The following is a 14,367-nucleotide window of genomic DNA, read 5'->3' on the forward strand; positions in this document are numbered from 1 at the left end:
GCATCATGATGGCCGCATCAGTGTTTGGCGACATCGCGGTGAACGCACATTGGAAGCGTGTATTCGTCATCGCCATACTGGCGTATCACCCGGCGCGATGGTATGGGGTGCCATTGGTTACACGTCTCGGTCACCTCTTGTTCACATTGACGGCACTTTGAACAGTGGACGTTACATTTCAGATGTGTTACGACCCGTGGCCCTACTCTTCATTCTATCCCTGCGAGACTCCACATTTCAGCAGGATAATGCATGACCGCATGTTGCAGGTCCTGTACGGGCCTTTCTGGATACAGAAAATGTTCGACTGCTGCCCTGGCCAGCACATTCTCCAGATCTCTCACCAACTGAAAACGTATGGTCAATGGTGGCCGAGCAACTGGCTCGTCACAATACGCCAGTCACTACTCTTGATGAACTGTGGTATCGTGTTGAAGCTGCATGGGCAGCTGTACCTGTACACGCCATCCGAGCTCTGTTTGACTCAAGGCCCAGGCGTATCAAGGCCGTTATTACGGCCAGAGGTGGTTGTTCTGGGTACTGATTTCTCAGGATCTATGCACCCAAATTGCGTGAAAATGTAATCACATGTCAGTTCTAGTATAATATATTTGTCCAATGAATACCCGTTTATCATCTGCATTTCTTCTTGGTGTAGCAATTTTAATGGCCAGTAGTGTAAGTTTTGTGCTCTGCTTGTCAAAGTTTCTGCGACACAACACGTTTGCCAACACACCCGTAACCTATATAAAAAACGACTGTATCAGAATTTTTCTCCCTCTCGGAAAAAATTCTGCTGACGTCCATGAGTGCGGCATGAACATATTCCATATAATCACTTTAGCCGCCAGTTTCTAACTCCATGATGTTACATCAGTAACTTAATTATATTGTAAGAACAATTGCCAATTTTAAGGATACAGAAATCAATAAGTTAACATATTTTGCATGTCCATTCAATAATGTCCTACAGGATAATTTTATGAGGTAACTGCTCACTGGTTAGGCAAAACGCAGTCATTGACGGAAGTGTAGTAACCAGAATTGTGTATATGTTTCAGATATGTAAACTCTACGACATAACTGCCGAATAGTACACTCATGGCGAAAATAAAATTGACTGCCCCTCGAAAGTTCGGCAAGTTGTACCAGTTGGTAACATTGTGGGATGCGGAAGTTTCTGGTTGAAGAGTTGTCTTCAGCTCCTGCTGCTTTGCTATTGTCTCCGCTGGTGGTCGAGTGGAGAATTTTGATGATAACAGGACTGCACCTACTCATCATTGCCGATTCCTTCCAGATTTATGGTCTATGCATGCCTTGGTCAGAGAAGACAGTGACAGAAATAGTAGCTCCAGATGGTCAAGCATCTGGAAAAAAAATATTTTCAGAGTGGGTGAGGCGAGCCACGAACCATTTATGTTGGCGTAGTTTCCAGACAGCGAACTGATTGCAGATCGGTAAGCCGATATCGAGGGATAGAGTCATTTTGTGAAAACGTTTTTTTTATTTTTAATCTTTACGTTATTTACATTGCAAACAAACGAAACAATATTCAATATTTTGCATTTAATAACATTTTCATAAAAAAGGCACGAAAATAAAAGGCAAAAACAGGATTGTAACTAAATTTACAATATAGGATTGTACCGCAAACCGGGTATATTTTCACCACCGTGGTTACTTTAACCACTTATACACCAGACGTTTTACAGCTCTCTGCTGGCTCTCAGATGGGTGTTTAGTATATACCGTCTGGTGGTAAAATTCCATCAATGTAAGCTAAATGGCGCCATATAGTGCCTACTGTCTTGCTCTACAGTTGGCGAAATTACTGCGACTTAGAATTGTACACGAAAAAGTGTATTAAAATCAGGTATGATTTAACTTCAAAGCGATCGGTGTTTTCAACTATATCTCGTGTGTTACCCGACTAATTCTCAAGGCAGAGCACTGATTAGTTTTCTGGTCACATGTATATGATTTCTCTGTTTCGGGATTACTTTGATCACGGGTCTGCCGAGATCTATTGGCAAAGCAGGCTGCACTCAGCCCTTGTGAGGCAAACTGAGGAGCTACTTGATTGAGAAGAAGCGGCTCCGGTCTCGTAAACTGACATACGGCCGGGAGAGTGGTGTGCTGACCATAAGCCCCTCCATATCCGCATTTTGTGACGCCTGCTGGGTTAGGATGACATGGTGGCCGGTCTATACCGTTGTGCCCTCATGGCTTGGTCAGACAGAGTTTAGCTTTTAGTATGCCAGAATTAAGACACAAAACTTATTTAAACTTGTTGATGCAGTTGATAGTATGGAACTAACGAACACATACATTAACCATCCGTAATAGTATGAGAACCTTCGTGTCGTCCCAGTGACGTCATCCAAGATGGCGGCCATGACATCAGTTGACGACGTCATCCAAGATGGCGGACATGACGTCAGTTGATGACATCATCCAAATTGTCGGCCGTGATGTAAGATAATGAAGCAAGTGCCACACCCCCTGGCGGGAAGTTTGAATTTTGGTGGGCTACCTCCACTAACCTAATCCCCACCCCAGAAAAATGGCGGGAAGTTCAAATTCCATCAAGACAATGCATAACACCTCCACTAACCTAACAAAATCGCGGGAAGATGGGTGACTAGGTCTACCCCCACCAACCTGTCTACCGACCGCCACCTCTTCCTAGGAACCGGCGCCAAGTTCGAATTTTGGCGGTAAAGAAAGGTCAATTCTCATATCTCTACTAAGCTAAGAAAATGGTGCGAAAGAAGGGACAATTGGACTATCTCCACTTAACTAAGTCACCCGACCGCCACCTCCTCCTAGGAACTGGCGCCAGGTTTGAATTTTGGCGCTAAAGAAAGGTCACTTGGGGTTTCTCTTCAAACCTAAGAAAATTGCGGGGAACAAAGCTCACCACCACTAACCTCACTCACCCGACCGCCACCTCCTCCTAGGGATTCGTGGGAAAAGGACTCAGCCTGCACTGGGCTGCTGTAGAGAGGAAGAAGTGTACTTTATTTATTTTGGAACAATTTATTTGGTGATGGGGTATATTTATCACAGTGATACAGAACACATGTTCTGACACGCCATACAGCATACAGACCTGCAGACTACTCCTAAATAACTCATGTATAATGCTCTACACACGCACTTGCTAATTATAAACTGTCAAAATAACGCATTGCACAGCCTACAGACATGCAAACCACTAGTAAATAATGCAATACATTTACGTGCCGAGAGCCCAACAACTTGTAAATTGTCATCTAAAAGACTCTGCAAACATGCTCCCTAATCGTCAATTGTCTTTATTTAAACAATTAGAGACAGCACCACCATCCAATGTGTTCACCAGGAGGTCCGCACTCCAACTGACCTAGTACACAGTACCACCATCTCTATCTAAGTAAGCGTCAAGTCGTCCTCTAGGCTGCGCACCTGCGTGTTCACCGCTGCTGATGTATTCCCATCTATACCTGCAGTCCAGCAAAGACCTATTTGCAGAGCGTCTCGCCCTCACAGATGCTATAGAAAAACTGTTCCACTGCTCGCGACACGTGTGTGTGACGCACATACTGACGTCACAGATCATGCAATAGAAATCTGCTCATGATTGTAACGGTACTCGTGCGACGTGTGTAGCCAGCATGCACATAGTGACATCACAGCATACAGTCCGCATACGTATATAGACGTCAAATGTCGTGCAATAGAAATCTGCCCACGATTCAAACGGAACACGTGGGATCCGCTTCCCCTGGCCCTGACTCCAGCCCGGCCGAGGCCACCACAGCATCGCTCTGGCGTCCATTGGTCACCCTCCCTCAGGCCAGCGGGTTAGGGCTGCAGCAACCACATCTGCCACTGCACTCCCAGTAAGCAGCCGCCCGCACCTCGTCTGCCATCACGTCCTCGCCGATCACATGAGGTAAAGCACACACCCATGTCCACCTCACCACAGAACTCCAAGGCACAATCACACTGATCCATATGAGAAACGCCTAGGGGGCGGCACGTGTGTTTACCATTGCTGCCACTATACCTATGGATACTGATGTCACAGATCACGCTATAGAAACCAGTTCCAGAATAGCACAGGCTGCTTGCCCCCTAGCGACCCTAACAGAACATACGAGCTGCGTCCAGCCTTGCGTTTCTGCAGTAATAGTATTTTGCACAGATCGCTAAATTGCACTGACAGTTAAACTCGCAAAGTTGTCTACAGATCATCAAATTCATATGAGACTCAAAGAATATTGGAAGCCTGGAAAATATTTACCAGTGTAACTACAATTAATTATTATGATTGCTGCTACAGTCTGAGCTTTTATAGGCTTTATTTTTTCTCTGATGAATAGTCAGAATAACGAGGATAGCATGTTGGTGAGATAGATGTGGATGGACATGGATCTGTAGTACTTGTATGTAGTTTGGAGAAGCACTACAATGCAGTACCAAAATCCACGTACTTCCCCCAGTTCTCGTACTCTCTTTTGTCCTACCTCGTGTTGCAGTAGCAGGCTTCGTTTCCCTCAAATAGTCAAAACACAGTTCTGTCGCAGCAACTCAGCTTTGCCTGTTTCTGCACGGATTGCAGGAACTGGTAGATATAGTTTCCTTTGGCCCCTACTCAGTTCCGACTTACACTGGAACGATCACGTGCGCAAAGGTGCAGGGATGGTAGCGTGGAGTCTGAGGGGGCATTTGGAGGATGCTTAGGGGCTACCTAAAACGATGCGGTAATTTTACTGTAGCAGATAGATTCGAGAAAGATGGATCACTTGGAGATACGAGAGTGCCAGAAATATGATTTAGTTGTAGTTGTAATCATCAAAGGACCCATTGTAGGTGAGTGCTTGAATGGAAAGACTTGATTCCAAATCCCAGACAGCATTTTCAGCGGATAACGTGGCATTAGAGATCTGAAAAGCTGGGGTACATTTCTTACGACCTCAATCATCGCATCATCTACTACTGTTTGTGACCTTTCTCAATCAACCATTGCCTATAGTCCCGTGGATATATCACTGACCCTCTGACAATGCATCGAGATGGAATGCATTATAAATACTATAGAATTATCTAGCTGGGGCGGTATGAGGTAGTCACAAATACCGCTTACATACCACGTTCTTTAGCCGAATCATTTTCAAAATGCGGTAATTTTATGAATAGCTTGCAGCGTCGGCGACGTGTTGGTCTGATAATACACATTCTTACGATCACCATCTCGGTATTTGTCCAGAAAGAACCACCTCATTCAGTGGTAATGTCGTACCTCGATTTATAAAGCCAGTATAGCTTTTAACATTGATACTTGTGTGCACCTGTAGAACCAAGATTGCTTGTGGCAGTAACATACAGTGGTTGTTGCAATTGGTTTTTTAACATGTGGTCGATTACGTTTCTCTTTCTAAGACACATTGGTAGCACTCCTGAGATCTCAATTGTAACATTTAATTGTAAGTACAGGAATAAAATATGTGTGTGACCAGTTTCCTAGAGTGATGATTCTACCTGTACCAGATTGACGTGCAGTGCTGGTGACCTGTGCGGGGATGATTCATGTTTCCCGTTAATGGTAGAAGCCCTCCGAATGGAGAGACCTGTTGGAGTGCATGAATGTAGATGAAATACCCGTGTTGTCCTCTAGACGAGCAAATAACGAACTACTACTTAATATGTGTTGCATAGCTTTCGTGATCTCATGGAAATTTGATGAGATTCAATATGGACATGTGTTTGCGTTGGGCCGTTATTCCCTCCCATGTGAATTGTTCGGCTTACTGTTTCTTCACATTTCCCATCTTTATTTATTTGGGAGAAGATCGAGTTTGGTGTGTGCATCTAGCAGGCGGAAGACATGTATGCCAGTTCTCTAGACATGAGAAACACCTTAGTTGACCTTGTAAATCACAGGAATGATTTCGAATCTGTTACATCACCAAGATCGGTATTCACGGGTGGAAATATCGTTTTTCGTCTGTTTGTTTCTAGTTACTCAGTGGTCTATAGCACGCTCCACCTAGCTAAAGTTTCGGGTTTGAATAGAAACAATTCCCAGTCTATATATTAGGAATTATGTTGCGTGAGCAACCGGTGGCATACTGCTGTGCGCAAACCATGCGAAATTAGATATGTCTTGCAATCCCAGAGTCTGGAGATGGGTGTAGAAATGCGAGTAAGCAGGCAGGTCCGGACCAGAACAGTAATGCGTTTGAACTGATGGGGGAAACGAGGCAGTCTTTGCACAACAGTTCTGAGAGTGACTTCGATTCACTGACGGCTTTCTGATGTAAAAGGGATGATTTTGTATGGCGAAGGATATGAATTGTATGTTTACTAAATCGACATGGTATGCGATGATAATTGCTAGGTTGGAGATCGGTTTCACATTCTAATATTCAAGCTCCTGTCCTCAGTGGGAGAGCAGTGTAATTGAGTAAGAGTCTTTCCGAATTTCACGATATGTATGGCACTTTGCGAGGTTTAGTTGTTGGTGCAATATGGCGATCAGTGTAAAACAGTTTATTGCCACTGAATGTCACATCTGTAGAAAGAAAGAATAGGAGGACAGTGCTTCCCTAGGACTGAGGAGTATTGTGACATATAGCCGGTGTGAGTGTAGGCATACGATAATTTTTTCAGGTACTGTACAGATATAAAAGATAACTGCACTATTTGTGTAAAATGTGTATATATTGCATTGTAAAGTTACTGTGGCTTATGTTGTGTAAAATATGTGTATATTGCATTGTAAAGTTTATGTTGTGGCATGACAAGAGAGGATGACTGTGTGTCCTATCATGAGGGACGTATAGATTCAGCACATTGATGACTGTGAGGGTATGAGAGAGACTTTTTATGTGGAAAATTATTCGCTACAGAAGCACAGCCTTCAAGAGGAGACATTACCTGTACACTGATCGGTGTCAGACTGTAGCAGCAATCGTAATATTTAACTGTAGTTACACTAGTAAATATGTTTCTGGCTTCCAATATTCTTGTGAGTCTCATATATACTTGATGATCTGTAGACAACTTTGCAGGTTTAACTATCAATGCAATTTAGCGATCTGTGCAAAATAATTTTACCACCGAAAGTCCCATCTGCAGAAAGAAAGAAAAGGTGGATGGTGCTTCAATACCAATGGCACGAGTAATTCGGTGGGTAAATTCGGTAAGAGCCAATCATAATGCTCGATTCATTCACATCCTTTGTGCTGGGGTATAGGAGTCTCTACATAGCGGTTAGAACGTTTTTGTATGTTGAAAGCATGAAAAGTAACACGTGATGGACGGGGTGAAAAGTTAGGGTCATCATGAGGAATGCATTCGGCATTATTCCACGCTATTTTCGTAAACAGGTTCTGTGAGGGCAAGAATTTCCGTGCATACAAGCTGAGACATCAAGAAAGTGAGCGTTAACTATTTCTGGGACGCCATAAAATTTCCGAGAGGTCAACTTGGCTCTTATTTTACAAAGCCATATGACATCAGAATAACACTGAGAACCTTTTAGATGGCGAGCCGCCATATGGAAGTTTCGTAGCTAGGTGTCAGTCACGCTGGGGCAGGTACGCACTGCTGGACACAGCTCGTATGTTCCGTTAGGATCGTTAGGGGTGAAGCAGCCTGTGCTATTCTGGAACTGGTTTCTACAGCGCGATCTGTGACATCAGTATCCATAGGTATAGTGGCAGCAACGGTTAACACACTTGCCACCCAGAGGCGTTTCTCGAATTGGATCGGTGTGAATGCACCTTGAAGTTTTGTGGCGACGTGGACATGGGTGTGTGCTGACCTCAAATTATCTGCGAGGATGTGATGGCGGAGGAGGTGCAGGGCGCTACTTACTGGGAGTGCAGTGGCAGATGTGGTTGCTGCAGCCCTAACCCATTGGCCTGAGGGAGGGTGACCCATGGACACCAGAGCGATGCTGTGGTGGCCTCGGCCGGGGTGGAGTCAGGGCCAGGGGCAGCGAGGCCCACGTGTTACGTTTGAATCGTGGGCAGATTTCTATTGTACGATATTTGACGTCTATATACATATGCGGGCTATATGCTGTGATGTCACTATGCATGCGCTAACTACACACGTCGCACGAGTACCGTTAGAACTGTGAGCAGATTTCTATTGCGAACCATGGACCTTGCCATTGGTGGGGAGGCTTGCGTGCCTCAATGACACAGATAGCCATACCGTAGGTGCAGCCACAATGAAGGGGTATCTGTTGAGACACCAGACAAACGTGTGGTTCCTAAAGAGGGGCAGCAGCCTTTTCAGTAGTTGCAGGGGAACAGTCTGGATGATTGACAGATCTGTCCCTGTAACACTAACCAAAACGGTCTTGCTGTTTTGGTACTGCAAACGGCTGAAAGCAAGGGAAAATTTTTCCCGAGGGCATGCAGCTTTACTGTATGATTAAATGATGATGGCGTCGCTTGGGTAAAATATTACGGAGGTAAAATAGTCCCCCATTTGGATCTCCAGGCGGGGCTACTCAAGAGGACATCGTTATCAGGAAAAGAAAACTGGCATTCTACGGATCGGAGCGAGGAATGTCAGATCCCTTAATCAGGTAGGTAGGTTAGAAAATTTAAAAAGGGAAATGGATAGGTTAAAGTTAGATATAGTGGGAATTAGTGAAGTTCGGTGGCAGGAGGAACAAGACTTTTGGTCAGGTGAATACAGGGTTATAAATAAAAAATCAAATAGGGGTAATGCTGGAGTAGGTTTAATAATGAATAAAAAAAATAGGAGTGTGGGTAAGCTACTACAAACTGCATAGTGAACGCATTATTGTGGCCAAGATAGATACGAAGCCCATGCCTACTACAGTAGTATAAGTTTATATGCCAACTAGCTCTGCAGGTGATGAAGAAGTTGATGAAATATATAATGAGATAAAAGAAATTATTCAGGTAGTGAAGGGAGATGAAAATTTAATAGTCATGAGTGAATGGAATTCGACAGTAGGAAAAGGAAAAGAACGAAACGTAGTAGGTGAATATGGATTGGGGCTAAGAAATGAAAGAGGAAGCCGCCTGGTAGAATTTTGCACAGAGCATAACTTAATCATAGCTAACACTTGGTTCAAGAATCATGAAAGAAGGTTGTATACATGGAAGAACCCTGGAGATACTAAAAGGTTTCAGATAGATTATATAATGGTAAGACAGAGATTTAGGAACCAGATTTTAAATTGTAAGACATTTCCAGGGGCGGATGTGGACTCTGACCACAATCTATTGGTTATGAACTATAGATTAAAACTGAAGAAACTGCAAAAGGTGGGAATTTAAGGAGATGGGACCTGGATAAACTGACTAAACCAGAGGTTGTACAGAGTTTCAGGGAGAGCATAAGGGAACAATTGGCAGCAATTGGGGAAAGAAGTACAGTAGAAGAAGAATGGGTAGCTTTGAGGAATGAAATAGTGAAGGCAGCAGAGGATCAAGTAGGTAAAAAGACGAGGGCTAGTAGAAATCCTTGGGTAACAGAAGAGATACTGAATTTAATTGATGAAAGGAGAAAATACAAAAAAGCAGCAAGTGAAGCAGGCAAAAAGGAATACAAACGTCTCAAAAATGAGATCGACAGGAAGTGTAAAATGGCTAAGCAGGCATGGCTAGAGGACAAATGTAAGGATGTAGAGGCTTATCTCATGAGGGGTAAGATAGATACTGCCTACAGGAAAATTAAAGAGACCTTTGGAGAAAAGAGAACCATTTGCATGAATACCAAAAGCTCAAATGGAAACTCAGTTCTAAGCAAAGAAGGGGAAGCAGAAAGGTGGAAGGAGTATATAGAGGGTCTATACAGGGGTGATGTTTTTGAGGACAATATTATGGAAAATGAAGAGGATGTAGATGTAGATGAAATGGGAGATATGATACTGCGTGAAGAGTTTGACAGAGCACTGAAAGATCTAAGTCGAAACAAGGCCCCAGGAGTAGACAACATTCCATTAGAACTACTGACAGCCTTGGGAGAGCCAGTCCTGACAAAACTCTACCACCTGGTGAGCAAGATGTATGAGACAGGCGAAATTCCCTCAGACTTCAAGAAGAATATGGTAATTCCAATCCCAAAGAAAGCAGATGTTGACAGATGTTAAAATTATAGAACTATCTGTTTAATAAGTCACAGTTGCAAAATACCAACGCGAATTCTTTACAGACGAATGGAAAAACTGGTAGAAGCCGACCTCTGGGAAGATCAGTTTGGATTCCGTAGAAATTTTGGAACATGTGAGGCAATACTGACCCTACGACTTATCTTAGAAGAAAGATTAAGGAAAGGCAAACCTACGTTACTAGCATTTGTAGACTTAGAGAAAGCTTTTGAGAATGTTGACTGGAATACTCTCTTTCAAATTCTGAAGGTGGCAGGGTAAAATACAGGGAGTGAAAGGCTATCTACAATTTGTACAGATTGCAGATAGCGGTTATAAGAGTCGTGGGGCATGAAAAGGAAGCAGTGGTTGGGAAGGGAGTGAGACAGGGTTGTAGCCTCTCCCCGATGCTATTCAATGTGTATATTGAGCAAGCAGTAAAGGAAACGAAAGAAAAGTTCGGTGTAGGTATTAAAATCCATGGAGAAGAAATAAAAACTTTGAGGTTCGCCGATGACATTGTAATTGTGTCAGAGACAGCAAAGGACTTGGAAGAGCAGTTGAACGGAATGGACAGTGTCTTGAAAGGAGAGTTTAAGATGAACATCAACAAAAGCAAAACGAAGATAATGGAATGTAGTCGAATTAAGTCGGGTGATGCTGCGGCAATTAGATTAGGAAATGATACACTTAAAGTAGTAAATGAGTTTTGCTATTTGGGGAGCAAAATAACTGATGATGGTCGAAGTAGAGAGGATATAAAATGTAGACTGGCAATGGCAAGGAAAGCGTTTCTGAAGAAGAGATATTTGTTAACATCGAGTATTGATTTAAGTGCCAGGAAGTTGTTTCCGAAAGTATTTGTATGGAGTGTAGCCATGTATGGAAGTGAAACATGGACGAAAATTAGTTTGGACAAGAAGAGAATAGAAGCTTTCGAAATGTGGTGCTACAGAAGAATGCTGAAGATTAGATGGGTAGATCACATAACTAATGAGGAGGTATTGAACACAATTGGGGAGAAGAGGAGTTTGTGGCACAACTTGACTAGAAGAAGGGATCGGTTGGTAGGACATGTTCTGAGACATCAAGGGGTCACCAATTTAGTACTGGAGGGCAGCTTGGAAGGTAAAAATCGTAGAGGGAGACCAAGAGATGAATACACTAAGCAGATTCGGAAGGATGTAGGCTGCAGTAGGTACTGGGAGATGAAGAGGCTTGCACAGGATAGAGTAGCATGGAGAGCTGCATCAAACCAGTCTCAGAACTGAAGACCACAACAACAACAACAATCTGTGATGTTAGTATGCGCATCACACACACGTGTCGCGAGCAGTGGCACGGTTTTTCTATAGCAAATAGGTCTTCGCTGGTGTGCAGATATAGGTGGGAATGACATCAGCAGTGGTAAACACGCAGGCGCGCGGCCCAGAGGACGACTTGGCCCTTATTTAGAAAGAGATGTGTCCTCCGTATATACGGGAATAAAGTTTACAAATATGGATTCGACCACACGGCCGTCGGTTTACCGTTATGCTTTCTATCCGCTGCGTTAGCCGCTGCCTGCAGACTATACTATCAGAATGGTTATTAAACGCGGTTTTCCGAAACTCCTTCACCAAAGAAGATCAAGTAAATATTCCTGAATTCCAATCAAGAACAACTGGCAAGGTGAGAGACATAGAAGTAGATATCCTCGGTGTAATGAAGCAGCTTAAATCATTTAATAAATGCAAGACCTGCGGTCCATATTGTATACCAGTCAGGTTCCTCGCAGAGTATGCTGATAAAATAGCTCCATATTTAGCAATTATATACAATCACTCGCTCACAGAAAGATCTGTACCTAAAGACTGGAAAATTGCTCAAGTCACACCCATAACCAAAAAGGGAAGTAGGAGTAATCCGCTGAATTACAGGCCTATATCACTAACGTCGATTGGCAGTAGGGATTTGGAACATATACTGTATTCGAACATTATGAAGTAACTCGAAGAAAACGATTTATTGGCTGACCGGTGTGACCGAGCGGTTCTAGGCGCTTCAGTCTGGAACCGCACGACCACTACAGACGAAGGTTAGAATCCTACCACGGACATGGATGTGTGTGATGTCCTTAGGTTACTTAGGTTTAAGTAGTTTTAAGTTCTAGGGGACTGATGACTCAGATGTTTAGTCCCATAGTGCTCAGAGCCAAAACGATTTATTGACACATAATCAGCACGGTTTCAGAAAATATCGTTCTTGTGAAACACAACTAGCTCTTTATACTCATGAAGTAATAAGTGCTATCGATAGGGGATATCAAATTGATTCCATATTTTTAGATTTCCAGAAGGCTTTCGACACCGCTTCTTACAAGCGTCTTCCAACCAAACTGCGTGCCTACGGAGTATCGCCTCAGTTGTGCGACTGGATTCGTGATTTCCTGTGAGAAAGGTCACAGTTCGTAGTAGTAGACGGAAAGTCATCGAGTAAAACAGAAGTAATATCCGGCGTTCCCCAAGGAAATGTTATAGGCACTCTATTTTTCCTGATCTACACTCCTGGAAATGGAAAAAAGAACACATTGACACCGGTGTGTCAGACCCACCATACTTGCTCCGGACACTGCGAGAGGGCTGTACAAGCAATGATCACACGCACGACACAGCGGACACACCAGGAACCGCGGTGTTGGCCGTCGAATGGCGCTAGCTGCGCAGCATTTGTGCACCGCCGCCGTCAGTGTCAGCCAGTTTGCCGTGGCATACGGAGCTCCATCGCAGTCTTTAACACTGGTAGCATGCCGCGACAGCGTGGACGTGAACCGTATGTGCAGTTGACGGACTTTGAGCGAGGGCGTATAGTGGGCATGCGGGAGGCCGGGTGGACGTACCGCCGAATCGCTCAACACGTGGGGCGTGAGGTCTCCACAGTACATCGATGTTGTCGCCAGTGGTCGGCGGAAGGTGCACGTGCCCGTCGACCTGGGACCGGACCGCAGCGACGCACGGATGCACGCCAAGACCGTAGGATCCTACGCAGTGCCGTAGGGGACCGCACCGCCACTTCCCAGCAAATTAGGGACACTGTTGCTCCTGGGGTATCGGCGAGGACCATTCGCAACCGTCTCCATGCAGCTGGGCTACGGTCCCGCACACCGTTAGGCCGTCTTCCGCTCACGCCCCAACATCGTGCAGCCCGCCTCCAGTGGTGTCGCGACAGGCGTGAATGGAGGGATGAATGGAGACGTGTCGTCTTCAGCGATGAGAGTCGCTTCTGCCTTGGTGCCAATGATGGTCGTATGCGTGTTTGGCGCCGTGCAGGTGAGCGCCACAATCAGGACTGCATACGACCGAGGCACACAGGGCCAACACCCAGCATCATGGTGTGGGGAGCGATCTCCTACACTGGCCGTACACCACTGGTGATCGTCGAGGGGACACTGAATAGTGCACGGTACATCCAAACCGTCATCGAACCCATCGTCCTACCATTCCTAGACCGGCAAGGGAACTTGCTGTTCCAACAGGACAATGCACGTCCGCATGTATCCCGTGCCACCCAACGTGCTCTAGAAGGTGTAAGTCAACTACCCTGGCCAGCAAGATCTCCGGATCTGTCCCCCATTGAGCATGTTTGGGACTGGATGAAGCGTCGTCTCACGCGGTCTGCACGTCCAGCACGAACGCTGGTCCAACTGAGGCGCCAGGTGGAAATGGCATGGCAAGCCGTTCCACAGGACTACATCCAGCATCTCTACGATCGTCTCCATGGGAGAATAGCAGCCTGCATTGCTGCGAAAGGTGGATATACACTGTACTAGTGCCGACATTGTGCATGCTCTGTTGCCTGTGTCTATGTGCCTGTGGTTCTGTCAGTGTGATCATGTGATGTATCTGACCCCAGGAATGTGTCAATAAAGTTTCCCCTTCCTGGGACAATGAATTCACGGTGTTCTTATTTCAATTTCCAGGAGTGTATATTAACGACATAGGAGACAGTCTGAGTAGCCGTCTTAGATTGTTTGCAGATGATGCTGTGATTTACCGTCTTGTAAAGTCATCAGATGACCAACACGACATGCAAAATGATTTAGATAAGATATCTGTATGGTGTGAAAAGTGGCAATTGACCCTGAATAAGGAAAATTTGAAGTTATTCACATGAGTACTAAAAGAAATCAGCTAAATTTCGATTACGCAATAAGTCACACAAATCTGAAGGCTGTAAATTCAACTAAATACTTAGGGATTACA

Source organism: Schistocerca nitens, chromosome 2 (assembly GCF_023898315.1).
Source record: "Schistocerca nitens isolate TAMUIC-IGC-003100 chromosome 2, iqSchNite1.1, whole genome shotgun sequence".
Classification (NCBI taxonomy): domain Eukaryota; kingdom Metazoa; phylum Arthropoda; class Insecta; order Orthoptera; family Acrididae; genus Schistocerca; species Schistocerca nitens.